Here is a 19490-nt window from a genome sequence, read left to right as displayed (position 1 = left end):
GCGAGTTAAAGACTTGGATGTGCCGAAAACTGTGTTCAGAATGAGGTACAGACATTATGAATTCTTGTTATGCCTTTTGGACTAACTAATGCTCTTGCCATTTTTATGGATTTGATGAATCGGATATTTAGACTGTATTTAGACAGATTTGTTGTTATGTTCATTGATGACATTCTAATCTATTCACGAGATGAGTTTGAGCATGCCAAGCATTTGAGGATTGTGTTGCAAACCTTGAAAGATAAGCAACTTTATGTTAAATTCAGTAAATACGAGTTTTGGCTCCAGGAAGTCAGATTTATGGGACATATTGTCTCAGTGGATGGCATTCGAGTTGATCCAAGCAAGATATTTGCAGTTATTGACTGGAAACCACCTAGAAATGTATCCGAGGTTAGAAGTTTTTTGGGACTAGCTAGCTATTACTGACATTTTTTGAAAGGATTTTCTATGATTGCAACATCGATACTCGATTACTTTAGAAAGATGTAAAGTTCGAATGGTTTGAGAAATGTCAACAAAGTTTCAAACAATGGAAAGCGTTATTAACAGTAGCACCAGTGTTAGTACAGCCTGAGTCGGGTAAAGAATTTGTAATTTACAGTGATGCGTTATTGAACGATTTGGGTTTAGTATTGATATAGGAAGGCAAAGTAATAGATTATGCTTCTAGACAGTTGAAGCCGCATGAAAAGAATTATCCGACGCACGATTTAAAGTTGGCCTCGATTGTGTTTGCATTAAAGATTTGGCTACATCACTTGTTTGGTGAGAAATGCCACATTTATACATATCACAAGAGCTTAAAATATTTAATGACTGAGAGACTTGAATTTGCGACAACGAAGATGGCTTGAATTGCTGAAAGAGTATGAGCTAGTAATTGATTACCATCTTGGAAAGCAAATGTAGTTGCTGATGCTTTGAGTAGAAAATCATTATTTGCTTTGAATGCGATGAATACACAGTTAGCTTTGTTTAATGACGGTTCGATTGTAGCTGAGTTGAAAGCAAGACCATTATTTCTTCAGCAAATCGGTAAAGCTCAGAAATGTGATAAAGAATTGCAAGTTAAATGAGTTCAGTGTGAGTCGATTCCTGATTCAGAGTTCCAAATCGGATCTGATGATTGTTTGATGTTCCGAGGTAGAATTTGCATACCTAGAAATCCCAAGCTTATTCAGAAGATTTTAAACGAAGCAAATAGTGGTTGTTTATTCATACATCCGGGAAGCACTAAAGTGTACAACGATTTGAAATAGTTATATTGGTGGTTAGGTATGGAACAAGACATTTCAGAGTTTGTATCGAGATGTTTAGTTTGTCAACAAGTTAAAGCCGAATATCAAGTACCGTCGGGACTACTTCAGCCAGTGATGATGCCTGAGTGGAAATGAGATAGAGTTACGATGGATTTCGTATCGGAGTGCCCCTGTCTCCGAAAAAGAAAGATGTAGTTTGGGTTGTCTTTGATAGATTAACGAAATATGCACATTTCATTCCTGTACGTACTGATTTTTCACTTGCTAAATTGGCTGATTTGTATATTTCTGAAATCGTTAGATTGCACGGGGTGCCAGTTTCGATTATTTCAGATAGAGATCTGAGATTTACATCACGACTTTGGAAGAAACTACAAGAAGCTCTAGGTACGAAGTTGAATTTTAGTACAGCTTTTCATCCGCAAACCGACGGTCAGTTTGAAAGAGTAATTCAGATTCTTGAAGATATGCTACGATGTTGTGTTTTGGAGTTTGAAGGCAACAGGAGAAATTTTTGCCGCTAGTTGAATTGCGTATAATAACAGCTTTCAATCGAGCATAAAGATGGCACATACGAAGCTTTGTATGGTCCCAAATGCCGAACTCCATTGTATTGGACTAAGCTTAGGGAGAAACAGATTCACGGGGTTGATTTGTTAGAGAAACTGAAGAAAAAGTGAAAGCAATTCGCGACAGTTTGAAAGCAGCTTCTGATCGAAAAAAAACATATGTGGATCTAAAATGAAAAGACATTGAATTTCAGATCAGTGAAAAAGTGTTTCTGAAAGTATATCCGTGGAAGAAAAAACTTTGATTTGGTCGTAAAGGCAAATTGAGTCCAAGATTCAGCGGGCCGTATGAGATCATTGAAAGAATAGGGCCAATAGCATATCGGTTATCTCTACCATCAGAGTTAGAAAAGATCCACAACGTGTTTCATGTATCGATGCTACATCGGTATAAATCTGATCTATCACATGTGATTTCTCTGTCTGAGATTGAAATTCAACCTGATATGACGTACAAGGAAGAACAAGTCAGAATTCTAGCTCTAGAGGTTAAAGAATTGAGAAATAAACACATAGATTTAGTGAAAGTTTTGTGGCAACGTCACGTTGTGAAGAGGCTACATGGGAGCCCAAGGAAACTATTAGAAAACAGTACCCTAACCTATTCACTGGTAAGATTTTCGGGGACGAAAATCCCTAAGGGGGAGAGTTGTAACAGCTTGGTTTTGGTCAAATCGAAACAATGGTTTTGGAACCACAAAACCAAAGTCAAAATAATTATTTAATTATTATTTTAATGTTTACAGTATGATATCATATTGGTGTGAAAATTTTGTTAAGAAATTTTACTGTTTAATTGCTCAATTTAAGAAAAAGGACTAAATCATGTAAAATGCAAAAGTGCTATTGTATTAGCTAAAGGTGTCAAATAGCTTTGGTTTTTAAATATGGTGGCCTTAAATGGTAATTAAACCATTTGAAAGATGAGTGGAAAATTTTGGACAACCATTAAATGACTTTCAAGTTATATTAATAAGGTTATTTTAGTAAATTAGTTAATAAAGGTTAATTAAAACAAAAAAAAATCAAAATGTTGTCCATCTTTCTTTCAATTGCCGAATTTTGGAGAGGAAGAAAACCATTTTAGGGTTTGTTATATTTGGCCCCTTCATGATCTAATTATAAGTCCTTTTTTTCTCAGTTTTTAATGATTTCTATGTTTTTGTGATCGTTACATCTAGTACTAGCTAGCCCAGGGACTAATTTGCAAAACTATTAAAGATTTTGAATGTTTCCATTGATGACTATATTATTATTTTGATGTTTAATGATAGATTATGAATATTTGATGTTAGTTACACAAGTTTTGTAATGTTTTTTTAGTGAAAATGCAAAATAGGGATTAAATTGAGAAATGTGTAAAGTTAGTGTTAAAATGTGAAATAAATGAAAAATATAGGCTGATAGGGGTATATTGGTAATTCAGCTACCATGGGTTAGTCTGAATTTCATGAATTTGTGATTTTGTGAAATAAGGACTAAATTGTAAAAATGTGAAAGTTTAGGGTCAAATGTGTAAAATAGCCCTAATATCTGTTTTGGATTGAATTGAATAAGTAGAATAATAAATAAGTTGATTTTGATTACTTATAGATTAAGAAAAGAGGAATTCAGACTTAGATCGGGGAAAAAACAAAGGAATTGAATAGTTAGTCTGTTTCGTCATTTCCGTACATGAGGTAAGTTCGTATATTTGAAATTAAATGTGTATTTATTCAATGGATGGATGGTATTGAGATTGTATTTATCCTATGGTTAAATGTGTAGAACTTAATTGAAATGTACTGTTTAAATGGACGAATTGTTGAATAAGACCATAGCTGGGCTATGGCAAATCAGATAATAAGACCATAATCGAGTTATGGCATGTGAATGTAAGACCACGACAGGGCCTTGGCAATGTATGTGTAAGACCATAGTTGGACTATGGCATCAAAAAATCGAAGTACTTGTATCGTAAACATTTATAAGGTCGAAGTGATTTGGTAAGAAAGTTGGTGATAAATAGATATGTATCAGTACAAATATGTACTGAAAACTATTCAGGTAACAAGTTATAAAAAGTTGAGGCCTTATGAGTTTGATATGGTTAAAATTTATGTTAGCTCATTTATTGATGCTTTAAATGTTAATTATGTTATCCGTTTTGAAGTGCTAATGATTGTTGAGATTATTTCATATTTACATACGAACTTACTAAGCTTTATAGCTTACTTTGTTTATTTTTCTATGTTTTATAGTATTTTGAAGCTAGCTCGGATCCGAGGATTGTCAGGGACTTCATCACACTATCGAACATCTATTTTGGTATTTTTGAAGTGTGTATATTTGGTATATGGCATGTATAGGCTTGATTCATTTTAGTATGTGATGACAATGTATTTTGGCCATTTGAGTTGGCTTGCGGTGATGAATTTAATGATGTTTATAAATATGCAAATGGTTTTGTTTTGAGTTTGGTAATTGACTTAATTTGTGTGTTTGAAGTTGGATTTATGATGCTTAATGATATTAGGTAATTTGAATGGTAAAGGATTGATATTTGGGAATCTTTATGCTTGTGAATATGTACATGATAATGCATGATTGGAAGGGTATAATTAGTTGAATTGTATATATGAATTTAGGTATGAAATTAGATGGCAAATTATAGAATATTTGTGATTGGTATTGATGGTAAAGAAATGGTATGATTTGAACATTGGTTGATGGCATTTTGATGCATATTAGTGTCTTGAAATGGTACTGTTTGAGCTTGAATAGGTATGTGCAAAACGGGTGGCAAGATGGCTTGGTAAATAGCCTATTTTTGTCCAAACGGTAGAGACACGCGCGTGTCTCTCAGCCGTGTGTGACACATAACCATGATACACGACCATGTTCCCTTGGTGTTGAATTTGAAAACAAGCCAGTATGCTTCACACGGTCTCTCACTCGGGCGTGTGACTTGGATATGGATAAGTCAGTATACCCTACAGGTTTGACATGGCCTAGTACACAGCCTGGCACAAGGGTGTGTATGGCCATGTTTAGGGCACACAGGCTAGCCACATGATAATGTGTGTTGGTTGTGTGACCCAAGTCAGAGAGTTACATAGGGTCAGACATGGACTTGGACACAACCATGTGCTCCCATTTCGAATGTCCACATGGCTTGTGACATGGGCGTGTCTGGTGGCCATGTGAGACACATGGCCTGGCTACACGGGCGTATGTCCCCTACTTTGAGAAAAATTTTCAAAGTTTTGTGAAAGTTTTTTGAGTTACCAGTTTAGTCCCGAATCACTCCCAAAGCATGTTTAGGGCCTCATAGGCTCGTATAAGGGATAAATTAATTAAAATTGAATGATGAATGCTTGAATTGAGAAAATGTATGCTAAATGGATGTTTAATTGTTTTGTAAGTCCGGTAATCTCCATAACCCTATTCCGACGTTGAATACGAGTGAGAGGTGTTACACTGGGTTTGATGGGCATTTATTAGAAATATGATCTTCTCCACAATAAACACATGTTAGCTCGGTTGCTTTCATTTCTTACACTACAGCTGGTCTCTTTATTGTTTTAATCATATTATTTAGGAATGATACCTGAGCTGTTAATGAAGTGATCGCATCAAGCTTCATAGCTCCAACAACTCTTTATTATTCCCTATTCTTATAGTCGGATATTGATAATCATTGTTGGCTATCCTTTCCAGAACCTCATATGCCTCATTATATGATTTATCCAGCAAATTATGCATCAATAACCATTCTTGTATGTGTATTTAATCCATTGTAAAACATTTCCATCAGCGTCCAGTCTTGGAAACCATGTATCGAGCATTTTTTAATTAATTTTTTGAATCGCTCCCAAGCTTCATACAATGTCCTATCCTCAGATTGCCAAAAAGAGGTAATATCATTCCTTAATTTGACATCATATTTTGAGGATAGTACCTTAACCAAAACCTCTAAAAAAGTTCATTCCAAAGTGCCACTGTTCTTGACGGTAAAGCATTCAACCATGCTCTGTCATGATCTTGCAATGAATAAGGAAAGAGCTTGAGTCTCAGGGCATCTTCAGGAACACCTTGTTACCTGAATGACTTACAGACCTCCAAAAAGAGTCTTAAATGTAGCCGTAGATCTTCAGTAGGTAATCCATTAATCTATCCTACTATTTGTAGCATTTGAAACATTACTAGTTTCAACTCAAAATGCTAAGGTTGAATATGTGCCCTGACAATTCCTAGATTCAAATCATCCAAGATTGGTACTACATTTTTCTAATGGGTTTGTCTCTATCATCTATCACATGAGGAATATCAGTGTCCCTACCATTAAGATGTAACGGATCTTCTCTGCTTAGATCATTTCCAATCCTTTTCATTTCTTGCAATTCTTTTCTCCTTCTCCTCAAAGTTCTCTCAATTTCTGGGTCAAAAGAATACTTTTCGTTCTCGGGAATACCTCCACTCATAAACTAGAAACAAACTTGAAAAAGAATAAAAAAACAACTAAGTAAGCTAAAAGTAACAAAACTAAATATATAATAACAACCAAATTTCACCAAGTTGCAGATCCCAGGAAATGACGCCAAAAACTTTTCGCCTGTGAATATGTAATGCGAATGTTAATTATACACATCAAATCAAGTAATAAAGTGATAAGTGAGATCGTCTCCACAGGGATCAGAATGGATTAAAATGGTTGAGTTATCACTATGAACTATATTAATTAAGTTATAGCAAAATAAGCAAAATAACAATTTGATGAGGAGTATTAATGTATGAAATATTAAGTTCAAATACTAAATAAATTACTGTGACAAATCTATGAGACAAAATTGGAAGGATTTATGCTGTTGAAAGGGAAGGTTGGGATTACTCAAATTATATCTTTATAACATAGTAATGCCATGGCAAAACCTTAACCAAAATACTGTTCAGAGTATAACTATTGCAATCTTCTTCTTTCGAGAGATAGACTTTAAGCTACCATTCCAAGACTTTGTATGTCTACAAGTCTCAAGAACAACAATACCTAACACTATCCTTCCTTTGTTTGTACAGAATGCAGCTCTATGTCTAGAGTGCTTCGAGTATTTGTTCGAGTACTTACTTGTATAATTCGATAACGATCCAACTCACTTAGCCTTTTCAGAATTAAATCAAGTCTAAGAACATGCCATACATTCATTTATGTCTAAAGCTTGCATGAATGTATTTAAGATAACGCAAATCGAATGAAATAGTAGACCTAATCAAGATAATATCATGGTCATTAAAAGTAATAAAAATTCATCTAGTAATTCCAACCTGATGATATTAGCTCATGGGTTGGGAATTAAAATCCAAAATATCAACATCATTCAACATCATCATCCATAGTTTAAAAATCAAAGAAATCAATTAATAGAACGAAGGTAGAATTGCAAGAAGGTTTCACCACTCCAGATTTAACTCTGACGCTACCAAATCTAGCAAGACCCAAGGTTGAATGCGTCATCCCCTTCCATGTGTCTCTGCTTTCTTCTTAAGCTGCTACCCTCTTCCCTATTTTTCTGAAATTTCCATGAGATTTTTTTTGGAGAGAAAAAAATCCTCTTATTTTCTTTTCTTTATTCTTTTGTAGGGTAGGTCCCCCTTCTCTCAACACACACATTTGCTCCACCTTTTTCAAGTGAATTTATTTGGTACACGTACAGCTGGCTGAGAGTGACGAGGACTAAGTGCTGCATTAGCATCTTCCTGGAATTGCCATGGCATTTTTGTTTGCAATCTGTCCAACCTTTTGCCATGGAAATATTTCACTTCCTTCATTCCCTTCCTCCTTTTTCTCATTCTCTTTGTCCTTCTTGGACCTGCTCCTTACAACAACCAATTCCTTTCTTCCTAACAATAAAAGTAACATATAATAATATTCGAGGCACAATCCAAGCTTTATTATGCAATATTCTAATAATAACCTAGAAATTCAAATATATCCACTTAAGTACAGGAAATTCATCAAGCTTAGTGGCTTCAGATATAATTCCTTTCAAGAGTTATCAGTGGACACATCAAAACAACCTTAGCACAGTAAGGCACCCACATCTTTTACGAAACACTTTCCCGCAAGAGAAGCCTCACCATTTTAGAGCTCTTTTGAAAAAAAAAAGTGTTGCAATCATTAAAGAAAATGGAGCAGAGAATGTCCCTAATTGAGATTTAAAAATTTTAACTTGCTGAAGAGATGAAAAAGGCGCAGGAACAACAAGCATGCTACTGGTCCTATGTGAGGGACAGGGATGTGGCTCTAAAACGATACTTGAAGAATAACTTCACCAAGCTTATGCTTGACTTCCTAAATTTCCCCAAAGCTTTGCTACCATTTTCCAAGGCTGAGGAGGAACCAGTTGAAATCGAATATAACAAGGTTGAATCTGCGAACATGAGAGCTACTCTTGACATAGTGAAAGTAGTTGAGGAGGAGCCTGAGAAAACAAAATCTATGAATATTGAGAGTGATGAAGATGAGTAAAATGGACCCACACCTGCCACTAAAGCCACCGAGAAGGGCAAAAAAGTGTTCCACCCACACCACCTGAAGCCATGACTACCTAAGACCATGAAATTGAGTGCATCATTAATGAGATCGCTGAGTCTGATAAAGAAGAGAAGGATGTGCTACTCCATTTAATGAAAAGGAAGCTATGTTATAAGCACAGTGCATTCAAATCCACTTGCAGACAATGAAGAAACAATTACCAACATCCAAGTCAGGGGTGCTCCCTTCTCCTTATATATTCATACATTCATATATATATATTACTATAAAAGTTTTTGTATATATATTCCTACATTCATATTACATAGATGTTCATGCATTCAAGACAATGAATCTTTAGGTTTGGGGGTGTATTAAGCATTTAGGATGCATCATGTACTTAGTAAGCACGCTTATTTTAGTATAGGCATTCTAGTATAGCCAAATTTGTTTTGCTACGTAATTGCCAAGAACTGGTTAGACTATTATAAGTACAATTTTTACTTGTGATGTTTGATGATGAGCTTAATTCTTCAAAAAACCTAGAACATGTGATAGTGGATTAGGTTCATTTAGTTTAGGTTAGGTTGCTTGAGAATCAAATCCTAAAAATGAGATACCCTAACCTCAATTACAATTGGACTATAGCGATTTTCTTTTAATGAATTTAGAGATTTTTGAAGCTAAACTCAGTAAAATTGCTAAATCATTACTTAAAGAATTACTAGTAGACACTCCAATGCTTAGAATTGCCAAATAGGTCAGCAACACTTTGTTTGCTCCATTGTGCTATTGGCTAGAAAACCAAGCTTGAGCAAGAATGTGTCACAAAGAAAAAGGACAATTAGGGGCACTCCACTATAGTAATAGGCTGGGTAGCTAAGGGGTTAGTTTTTTGCTCCATCTATCTTCTATGTTAAAAGCCTGAGCTTCATGAGTGAATTCCATTCAAATCGTGACATGATTGAGTACCTGGTATTTCAGTGTATGTTCTATTTTGATTGTCGAGTCAAAGAATTGTGTAACGAGCTGAGCTCTTATTACTACTTAAAAAAATTGAGTTTAGATAAAAGACGAGCTAAGTAAATTAGAAGATACTAACTATAGCTAAAATACATAAATAATGACTTAGGAATTTTTTTTGGGGGTGAGATTCTCTGCACTACTTTTCCTAAGAAAACCTTTGAAACTTGAACAAGTGTTTAGACATAAAAGATTGCTGAGAATTGATGTATAAATTGTTCTTCGAATGGACTGGCAGTACAAGGTGGTTATGTGCAATGGCAATTTTTATATTCATGCATTCATGCATATTTACGTGAGGGCAAGCAATGATTCAGGTTTGAGGGTGTGATAACTCTTGAAAAGAGTTATAATTCATGCTTTTAGACATAGTTAACTGCTTGTACTTAAGTAAAATTAGTTTCATTTTAGGTAATTGCATGATTATTTTTAGTTAATTGAGTATTGCATGTAAAGACTTAGGATGGTGATTACTTTAGTGCATCTATACTTTTAATTGCAGGTGGAAAGGCTTTGTGGTGGTTGAATGACAGGTTTGAGGAAGAAAAATGGCAATAGAGGAGATTTTTTGATACATTATGAGAGATTTCCATAACAATGCTGGTGAAGAAAACAACAACCCCCAGTCAGCAATGAGAGCACTCAGCAGCTAGTCCCTCCACATGCACGTGTAATGGAAAATATCCACCTCAAAATTAGGGAAAAAGCAATAATTAGTTGATGAATTTTACCCTAGAGGAGGACCAAAGCATAAAAGAAAGAAGAAAGAAGAAAAAAAAGGGAAGAAGAGAAAAATAATTGGCGGTCACAAGAGAGGTCTACCATTAATGCAAACTGAAGGTACAACTGATTGCAAATACGAAGCTTCGATAAAGGTCTCTTTGTGACAAGGAGGGTAATTTGTGCATCTGGGAGCTTCGGTGAAGATGCGTACCAGACGCCAAGTTGGGGGAATTCATGTTCTGAACCTAGATTTCTTCCTCTGCAATTTGTTCTAAATCTGTTGATTTAAACTGTTATTTTGGGATGTTGATAATATTAAAATACTTGAATTTGCTTAGCCCAGTGATGAGCTAAATTAGCACAATTGGGGATTACTTTTGATGATGTTTTAACTCTAATGAATGTTTATGGATGAATATGATTCAGTTTACTTACCCAATGTTTATTTCTGTTTATATGCTTATTAAGGTATTGATAAATGCTTGATAAGTTTGAAAGTAGCTTAATATCAATAGAGTTAGATTGCTTAGACCAAAATTGGGTAATATAAGAGAACGTTGAGTGAAATGCTCGTGTAGACTCTAGACATAGAGCTTTACCTTATACAATTTAGAGGATTGTACTTCAGTCATGGTCGTTAATTCTTAGCCTATAGATGTATGGTATCTTAAGAGTGAGCAGCTTTAAGTCTTGCTTTCAACCGCGGTAGACCATATTAGTACCCAATCGTGCAGTAGATTACCATATTTTTGTCATGGCATTATTCCTGGGTTATAACTAATTCATTAGAAATCCCAGTCTTTTCAATCAATATTCCAATCTTGCTAGAATCCTTAGCGTTTTTATTCAATTTGTTGTAATTGCATTCTATGATAGTACATTTTATTACTTTCATTTTGTGTATTAATTGCATCGTTATTTCTCAAAATACTATTCGATTTATTTATCTTTTCTACTCAATTGTGGTAATTTAGAAAAACAATACTAATCCAATCCTCATGAGAACGATTGATAACTCTTGAAAAGAGTTATATTTTAGGCATCTAAACTAAAGTATTTGCTTGTAATTAAGAAAATATGTTTGCATCTTAGACTTATTACTAGAGCATACATACTAAAGCTTGGATTGTGTTTTAACTGTAAATTTATGTTACTTTTAATTGCTAGAAAAGAGGTTTGGTAGCCTTTGGTAGTAGGTATAGGTAGGATAAAAGAGGTAAGAAGAAGGAAAGAGGAAAAGGAAAAGAGAATGAAGGAAGTAAAACATTGCCATGGAAAATAGTGGGATAGATTTCCAATAGAAATGCCATGGCAATTCCAGGAATATGACGCAACACTCAATCCACGTCCCTCTCAGCCAACTGTACATGTACTAGATAAGTCACCTTAAAAAAGAGGAGCAAAATATATGTGCTGAGAGAGATGGGTTTACCCTATAAAAGGAGGAATGAGAAGAGAAGAAGGACACACAGATTTTGAGGAAAAAAAAGAAAAGAAAGAGAGAAGTTTTTCTGTCTGTAGCAGAATCCTATGGGAAAATTGTGTGGAAAATTTAGAAGAGAAGAAGAGGGCAGCAGCTCAAAAGAGGAGATCACAAACGCGAAAAGGGGAAGAGAAATCTACCCTGGGTTTTGTGTAACAAAACTTCTACAGTTCTGCCTTTGTTCTATTTTTCTTGGTTTTAATTTCTATGATTCATAAACTTAAACAATGTTGATGAATGATTTACTTTTGGATTTCATTGCCCAACCCATGAGCTAATTTTCTTTGGGTTGGAATTATTAGGGTGAATATTGAATTATCTGTAATGCCCATGATATGATTTTGATTAGAGTTACTATTTCATTCGATTCTTGTTTATTTGGAATGCTTACATGCAAGCTCTAGACATAGTTAACTGCGTGTTATGTTTTTAGATGGATTTGAATCTGAAAGGATTAAATACATAAGATTATTAATCGATTGATACAGGCGAATACTCGAAAGAATATTTGCAACACTTTAGACATAAAAGGTACGATCTACACAGGTGAAGAACATTAGTGTGGTTATCATTCGTGAGTCTTGCAGACATACAGAGACTCAGAATAATAACTAAAGTCTACCTCTCAAAAGAAATAGATTGGAGTAGTAATTTTCTGGGCAGTAGTTTAGTCAAATTTTGCATGGCATTATTATGTTATGAAAATATTTCCCTGAGTAATTCCAACCTTTATCATTCAACAGCAGAAATACTCTTTAGTTTTTCTTTGTGAATTGCCACGACATTTAGATTGTTTTGTCATTTATCAGTTATAATTGATATTTATAGTTCGTTAATTCATTCCCTTTTCCAATTTATACTTTGTTTCTTTTGCACAGATTCATTAGTTAAATCTTTAGTAATACTTACCAATTCTAATAAATTTTTGATCCTTGTGGAGACGATACTCACTCATCTATATATTACTTGAATTGACGTGTACACTTGCACATTTACATTACACATTTACACGCAACAACGAAACTCACTCATCACTTTATTACTTGATTCAATGTGTATACTTGCTCAATTCGCACATCATATTCACACGCGACACTTTCGTAGGTGTTGGTTTTCGATTGAAAGTGAACCTTTCGTTCAGCCACATATATGAATTCATAGCCATGTCGTCAATTATTTTACAAGCTCACTCATACATGTGGTTTATCAAGGCTCCTTCGGATACGCCATATAGTGCAGACCTCAAATTGTTTTCTAAACCATTATAAAATATCTACATCTAAAGCCACTCTTGCATTCCATGTTGGGGACACTTCCTCAATAGTGACTTAAATTGATCCCAAATATTATATAAATCTTAGCATTCAAATTGCTTGAAGTTCAAGATTTCATGGAGGAACCGAATGGACTTGCTTATCGGGAAAAAAATTGTGTAGAAAATTTCCCACTAATTTGTCCCAAGTGGTTATAAAACCTGGTTCTAATGAATCCAACCAGTTAGTAGTGTGGTCATATAAGAAAAAGGGAGATAACTGAAGACAAACAGCATTATGGGTTACCCCATTGTACTTGAAAGTATCACACAACTGGAGGAACCATTTTAGGTGTTAGTTTGGATCCTCCATCATGTTCCCTTGGAACTATAAGATATTTTGGAACACTTGTCCCGTAATCGTATTTATCTCAAAATTATTGGCATTGATCGTCAGTCATTCAATACTGCCTCGCACAACATCTAGTTTGGTAATACGTACTTATTCAATGTCCTTTGAGCCATCAATATCTCTCCATGGATCATTGCTTATGGTTCAAGTGGATTGTCAAATAGTGGATTTTCTCGAGGCAATTCAACTATAACGAGTGGATCGTTTTTCATCAAGTGATGGTTGCATCTCATAATTCGCTCCAGATCAAGATATAGCTCAATTGGAATGATTCCACTTCATAATATAAACTAAAATCAGATACGGAAAAAACAAAATTAGTGCTTAATAATAATAATAATGAAAAAGATAAGATAAAATAAAAATCATATCTATAATTTTTAATTTTTCCATTTATCCTGCTAATTACAGAAAATAAATTTAAATTTAACGTCGAAACCTCCTTGACAACGACACCAACAACTTCATCGCCTTCAAAATTCTCATGTTTAGAGTAAAAATCGTGCAAATAAAAGTACATAAAACAAGTGTGATATTTTCAAGCGAAAATTCTAATATAGTTTAGTGTTACAATGGAATACTGGTAAGTGTTCCAAGGATCGTACCCAAGGGAGGTTGAATTAAATCTAAATATATTGTCTACACTAGTAGGTCTAAACAATAGTCATTAAAAATCATATTACGAAAATTAATATTAAAGATTAAGGTTGTAAAATAAAAACTAAACTACTAAAATAAGCTTAACAAAAGAAAATCTTTCAATTAACAGGCAGAATATTAACTCGCTTTAGTGATCGCAATCAACTTTAGAATTCAAGTTTTATTAGGGAATTAGTTTTTAACTAAGTAGTATTACCTTTCGGCCTTTACTAATTAATTAATCGGCCAATACACACTTATCTCTCTACCTCACTTTCTTGACTAGGATAAATCCATGATTTACTTCGTAAACTTATCTCTCAACCTCGTTTATCCTAGATTATTTCCTAGGGTCATCAATCCTAGGGTTTAAACACACATGAATTTATATCAACTAACTCTATTGGAAAAACCCTAATCCTTCGTTAATCACTTTCACATTTGCTTGTTAATTCCCTAAGGATGTAGCCACTCATTGACTCAAAAATCATTTTTTCCATAATTAAATTAATCATGCAATAACACAAATTAGCATAAAAGACAAAGAGAAAGAAATTGTTTATTTGATGAACTTGATGTGCTTAGAATCACAAAATCCTTTAACAGTGATCGAGATCTCGTCAATTGCAAACGAGAGGAGAAATAAAATTGTGAAAATCTAAAATAACAAGTGCTTGGACTTAACTCGAACACAAGTTGAAGAACACAAAATAAAACTATTTTAAAATAAAAGTAAACCTAAACTAAAAACCTAAATATACTCAACTAAAACCTAAAGATGGCTTGACAAAATCTTCCTAAGCTTTGGGTCTCAAAATAAGTATCTTGCACACTCAATTAAAGTGTTAAAACCACCTTGAGGTCAGTATTGACGCAATAGGCCAACTAACTCAAAATAATGTGTAAAAATGTTTATTTTGTAATATGAAAGTGCAATAAAAGACATTAAAATTACTAGAAAACAAGATCATTATGTACTGAAAAGTACTTAAATTGCCACTACAATTTGTGGCAGATTAGTGCTCCGGTCAAAGTCCATATGATAAATCTTATGGGATACTTTGTTGAGGCCATAGGCAATAAGGCCAACTTGGAGTAGAACACTTAAATTGAGATGGTGTTCAAAAGCTTGTCTAAGGACTTTTCTGGCTTTAAAGCTTCATATAACCTTGGCAACAAGAATCTAGCTGTTACAGAAATCATGAAGGAGTTACAATCCTATGAGTTGATGTTGAATGGCGGTCAGCTAGTCTAAAGAGCAGAAGCAAATATAGTTGTCGCTTCTTCCTCAAAAGAGAATGGAAAGCACACTAAAAAAGGCAAGGCTAAGGTCTCTGGGCCACCTAAAGTGGAAAGGAAGAAATCTAGAAAGTGTAATGACTTATCTAAGTTTAAATGCTTCTTCTATAATAAGAAAGGGCATTTCAATGTGAACTGTAAAGAATGGAAGCAATACCTAGCCACCAAAGGAAAATGTATAAAACTTTTTATGATATAAACTTGTTTAATGGAGGATTCAATAGACCACTGGGTCATTAATTTGGGAGCCACTAATCATGTTTGTGTTTCTTCAAGGAGATGAAAGATCTTAGAAATAAGAGTTTATCGTTGCGAACTGAAAATGAGATAATTATGACAGCTGAAATAGTGAGAGATGTACATCTTTATTTTGATAATTTTAGGAAGATTATTTTGAAAGACATTTTATGTACCAAGTTTCAAAAGAAACTTAATTTCAGTTGCATGTTTATATGAAGACAGCTTGATCGTGACTTTTAATAATAGAATTGCAATATTTAGAAATCACAATCTTATCTGTAATAGATGGATGTCAAATAACATCTATTTTATCAAACCAGATGTACATACTACTTGAGATTGAAACAATTAATAAAAGACTTAAAATTTGTCAGTCTAGTGATGCGTAATTTTGGCATTTGAGACTTGGTCATAATAACCAAGAAAGAGTCACTAGACTTGTGAAAGACGACATCGTAAGTTCACTTAAAGAAATCGATCTTCCATAATGTGAATCTTGCTTGGAAGGTACGATGACCAAGTGATCTTTTAATGCAAAAGGAATAAGGGCTGTAAAACCCCTAGAACTTGTGTACACTTACGTATTTGGCCCCATAAGTGTTAATGCAATAGGTGGTTATGAGTATTATGTAACCTTTATTGATTATTATTTTAGATATGGGTATGTATACCTTATGCACCGCAAGAGTGAAACCTTTGATAAATTGAAAGAGTTTGAAAGTGGAGAAACAACTAAGTTTATCCATAACGAAACTTCGATCAGATCAAGGTGGGGAATATTTGTCAGATGAGTTCTGATAACTCCAAAATATATAGACTTTTATAGCATTTTCTGACTAATAATTCATGCAAATTCCGAGTGTTTTTTATCATAGTTTTGCAATTTCATTAAAAAATATCTAAGTTTGAAAAAATTCAAGACAAGTCTCTATTTTTAATTATTTATATGCTAAACTTACACAATTTTGCCAAATTTTAAGCAGTTCAATACATTTGGAGAAAAGGTAGTCTTGGAAGTCACATTTTGGAGCTCAAATGTTGTAGCATCCCTATAGCACAAGCCATGCAAAGGAGAGCTGATTAATAATGAGATTTAGATACCCCAATTATGGGATTAAATGGATTATGGGACATACTTGACCCAACTCAGAAATTGGGCAAGAAAATTGGATAGTCTACTAAGAAGAAAAGAGCCTAAATTGCCCATTAAGGGAAAAAGGCCCAACCGTCCATCAAGGAGCCCAAATCAGTCATCCAAGGCTGACTAAAATATTTATAAAATAGCCACAAAACTTCATCATATTTCCCTTTAAACCCCATCCACTTTTCAAGCTTTTTCTCTCATGCACCAAGCTAAAAATGGCAAAGCCATCAACATTCTTCCCTTAAAAAGCAAGGGCCAGACATAGAGGGGAGATATTTCAAGATTTCAATTTGATAAAAATAACCACTCCCCTCATGTATAAATAGGCCCTAGCTGATCACTCATTTCATCACTCGCTAACTCATCCTCTCGTCTTCTCTATTCCACTTTCCTACTTCCCTTTTGAAAGAATACCATAGAAAGTTATGAGAAGCAATTCCAAGGTGTGTTGGGCAGAACAATTTTAGTATTCCTAAAGAGATTTGTGCCAGAGAAGCGAAGCAAAAAGAAATAAGGAAAGGAGCACAAGTAGAAAAACATTGGATTTGTTTTCTTATTCTTGTTCTTTTTACTTTTAGTTTTTTTCCATTGATGAACATGCTTTTAAAATATTTTTATGTTTTCAACTTAATCATAATGGCTTAAATTTATTATTATTAGATTGATTATGTTCTTTAGCTTAGCTTTATTAAAATGTTGTTAATGATTTTATGTTCCTTGGTTGTTCATTCAATCAGTTAAAATTATGACATTTTATCTGTGCATTATGAATGTGTAGGTGCAACTGAATTAATTATTTAATCATACCAAGATTGTAATTAATTGACACACTATTTGATTGGTGCATGTTTGATCTTATTTATGATAAAATATGTCAAATTAGTAATATTATTGAATAAACTTTATTACCTTGCATAACCTTAGAATCAAAGTGATTAAACTGTTTCAACATATAAATATTCTGTTACCTCACTTAATATGAATGATTACTTATAAAAATTACTAAGTTGATTTAAAATATACTTGTGTTAGAAAAATTTAATAATTTAATAAGTATGATTTCATGGGTTAATGAATAGCCGAGTTGTCATGGATTTTTCCATAACATCATTAGTTGATTTTAATAATTCATAGTTAAAGAAGATAATTAATCTAATACATTTATGTCATTGAGATTTGTTTTGTGAATTGTTGCTTTTTCTATGTTTTCCTTTCATTTAATTTTACTTAGGTAATTTTTAGTTAAAACATAGTAGTTAGTCTAAATCATCCTTAATTATTTTCACTACCAATTTTCTAAGTCTTATTTCACAACATTTGCCTATACAGTCCCTGTGGAGATGATACTTTATACTTATCACTTTATTACTTGTTAACGATTGTGTACACATGCACATTTTCACGAACCAAGTTCTTAGGGTACCTCATAAAGAATGAGATTCTATCCTAGTAAACCATGCCGAGCACTTAAAAAAAATGGAATGGAAGAGAGAAGGAATTGGAAGCTGTTAGACATGGTACGTTCGATGTTAAGTTATTCAAAACTGCCAATCTCTTTGTGGGAATATGTGGTACAAACGACTTGTTGTATTCTGAATGATGTGCCAAGTAAGGAAACATCAAAACCTCCACACGAATCGTAGCATGAAAGGAAGCCAAATCTAAATCATTTCAAGATTTGGGGATACCTAACCTACGTAATAGATAAAGATGCAAGGAAGTTGGACTTACAGACAAAATTGTGCATTATTTTAGGATATCCAAAGGGAACAAAAGGTGGTGTGTTTTATAACCTAAAAGAGAAAACTATTATAATGTCAACTCATGCTACCTTCCTTGAAGAAAGTTGCATGAATGAATTCAAACCTTGGAGTAAAGAGATACTCAAGGAACTTTTGAGACATATACAAAAACCTATAAAACTGATTTTAGAACCAACTCCTAATAGTAGACCTGCAAACGATCAACAGCATAGGGTGCTTCGTCGCAATAGGAGGGTCCCTCCTAGGCCTGAGTTCTTCTAATCTGGCGGAAGTGTTTCTAACATTGAGTCTGCTAAATAGGAAGATGATGACCCACTCATGTATGATAAAGTGATGCAGAGTGTTTATTCCAAGCTCTAGGAAATATCTATGAAAGCTGAGATGGATTCTATGGACTCCAACTCAGTATGGTAACTCATAGACTTATTGGAAGGATTAAAACCCATAAGAAGTAAGTGGATCTACAAGAAGAAAAGAAATTTGGATGGAAAAGTGGAAACTTATAAGGACAGGCTTGTAGCAAAAAGTTGTACTCAGAAAAAAGGTATCGATTACAAATAGACCTTCTCTCTGGTAGCCATGCTCAAGTCAATTCACATATTACTATCTATTGTGGCAGCTCTTGATTATAATATATGGCAAATGGATGTAAAGAAAACATTTTTGAAACACTATCTTGAAGAAAGCATCTATGTGATACAACCCACCGGATATATAGCTAAAGGAAACGAGCATAAAGTTTACAAACTGTTTAGATTTATATATAGACTTAAGTAAGCATCCTACTCATGGAATCAAAGATTTGATCAAGTGATTAAGACTTTTGGATTTAAGAAAAACATGGATGAACCTTATGTTTATAAACGTTAAGGGGATGGAAAGTAGTTTTTCTCATTCTATATGTCGATGACATTCTACTCATTGTGAATGATGTAGGGATATTATCATCGGTTAAATTGCAGTTAACCTAATAGTTTAACATGAAGGACCTGGAAAAAGTTAATTTTGTTCTAAGCATTTGAACCTTAAGGACTGAAAGAAAAAAAAGTGGTAGCATTGTCTCAGGCTTCATACATAGGCAAGATATTGTAGCGTTATGCAAAGATCGATTTGAAGAAGAGAAATCAACCTTCTGTACCGAGATTTCATCTTTCTTTGGAGAATTGTCCT

At 33.9% G+C, this 19490-nt stretch overlaps 1 non-coding gene across 1 annotated transcript; it reads left to right on the top strand.

The window, feature by feature from the left end:
- Positions 1-5640: 5640 nt before the first annotated feature.
- LOC121211525 (small nucleolar RNA R71) lies at positions 5641-5747 on the top strand. Its single transcript, XR_005906749.1, has one exon. It is a non-coding gene; the product is annotated as a small nucleolar RNA R71 (small nucleolar RNA).
- Positions 5748-19490: the final 13743 nt, after the last annotated feature.

Source organism: Gossypium hirsutum, chromosome A12 (assembly GCF_007990345.1).
Source record: "Gossypium hirsutum isolate 1008001.06 chromosome A12, Gossypium_hirsutum_v2.1, whole genome shotgun sequence".
Classification (NCBI taxonomy): Eukaryota; Viridiplantae; Streptophyta; class Magnoliopsida; order Malvales; family Malvaceae; genus Gossypium; species Gossypium hirsutum.
The sequence above is the reverse complement of the archived record's forward strand: the minus strand, read 5'-3'. Positions and strand labels throughout refer to the sequence as shown.